Genomic DNA, 1,662 nt, shown 5'->3' with positions numbered 1-1,662 from the left:
TAGTCCTCGGACATTTAGCGTGGCAATACGAATTGCGGTGTTAATTGCGGCCTCCATTATGAGCAAGAACAATCGGGTCGCATAGCGCTTACCTTGAGCGACCCATGCACTATGCATAAAGTGGTGTCCTCTATTCTGTAGTACATGGCTCCGCCAGTCAAACTGGCGGTATCACACGTAGTGACCATATCTAGGTTGCACTACCCGAAACGAAGCCGCTACGGGGGCGGCCCCGTCTCGGGTCTCCGCTCGACCTGGACGTTGGGCCTCGGCTTGAAAGGCGTACGTCGCAGCTGAGCCGCCTTTGTAGGTGGTCCGCTGCATGTCGTTGCTCCAGAGGTCCCGGTTACGCCGATCGTTTCCTCGTGTGCCCACTTCGTAGGCATGCTAGTGGCTGCTGACATGTCGACGTCAGTCGGAGCAGACGCCTCCGCACACGTAGTGGCAGGCGACGACATCGACGGGACTTCACTCTGTTCAGGAGCGAAACTCTGATTTTCAGGCGCCCCGTTTTCAGTTTCTTTCCGAGTATCAGCCTCGTCGTTGGTTTTCTTGTCTGGGCACAAGTTTTTGGGGTGGAGAGTCTGCTTCTGTGTGACCGCGTTGCCAACCTTGTCGCTCTTAACCGGAGAAATATCTTCAACTTCAGCCTCATCCATGAGGTGTTCAGATACCTCTTCTCTTCTCGCTGGTCCTGCGACGACGGCGTATGTCTTGACGCACTGAGATCGTTCATGGCCGCAGCGGCGGCAGACCTCGCAGCGTGGAACTCGACAGTCCCGGCGAATATGACTGGTTTTATGGCACCGCAGGCAAAGAGGGGCGCGGCCCGGAATGACCGCAAGGACGAGCTCCCCTGCTATGCGTAGCTGGTGCGGAATATCGTCGACTGTAGTACCTGCCTTAAGCTGCAGGGTGACCGACCGCGTCGTTGAGCCCTTGTCCAAAATCCCTTGAACACGCCACCGTTCTTTCGCCGCGTCCGTAACCCTTCCGTATGGGGCAAGAGCTTGTCTGATGTCTTCATCTGACACGTTTGGCAGCATCCAGTGTAACTTCAAGCGCACGCCTTGATTGGTGGGGTCAACGACAATACAGCGGCGTTCTTTGACAATGATGCTTCGGATAGCAAGCAGTTTCTTTGTGGCTTCAGTCGTCTTCATCATGACCGCCCACACGTGATTCATCTGATACGCCCCCAAAGCAACTACTTCGGGGAGCAGTTCCAGACGAACCAGAGCGTCACGGAAATCCTAAACCTTGTACGGTCTTCCACGGACGTCCGCGTGTAAAAAAACAGTATTAAGGACGATTCGACCGGTAGGCAAGTGTGGCAAAATCACCTGATAATCCTCGTCTTCAAAAACAGCATTCCTGTTACCGCGGCCGTTCGCGGCCGCCAACGCCGCTCCGTCGGAGCACATGATAACACGTCCGTTCACTGCGGTGCCCGGAAGTGGAATGATGAGCCACGAGTTCGATGCTTCGAAGCGGTACAAAAGCGCCTCTAGTGAACGCGGTGTTGCCTTAGAAACGAGCTGTTTCTAAGGCTGAGGCGTGCGTCGCTTGCTCAGGCGCACATTTCGTTGTCGCGCCGAACGCTGCGTTGCTCGACGCTCACCGCGTCCGTTGCGGGGCGCGTAGTCGCTGCGCCGTAGCCCA

At 56.1% G+C, this 1,662-nt stretch overlaps 1 pseudogene; it reads right to left on the bottom strand.

Annotated features, from left to right (window-relative positions):
* Nucleotides 1–218: 218 nt before the first annotated feature.
* LOC142586203 (uncharacterized) lies at nt 219–1,424 on the bottom strand (annotated as a pseudogene).
* Nucleotides 1,425–1,662: the final 238 nt, after the last annotated feature.

This window comes from Dermacentor variabilis, chromosome 6 (assembly GCF_050947875.1).
Source record: "Dermacentor variabilis isolate Ectoservices chromosome 6, ASM5094787v1, whole genome shotgun sequence".
Classification (NCBI taxonomy): domain Eukaryota; kingdom Metazoa; phylum Arthropoda; class Arachnida; order Ixodida; family Ixodidae; genus Dermacentor; species Dermacentor variabilis.
The sequence above is the reverse complement of the archived record's forward strand: the minus strand, read 5'-3'. Positions and strand labels throughout refer to the sequence as shown.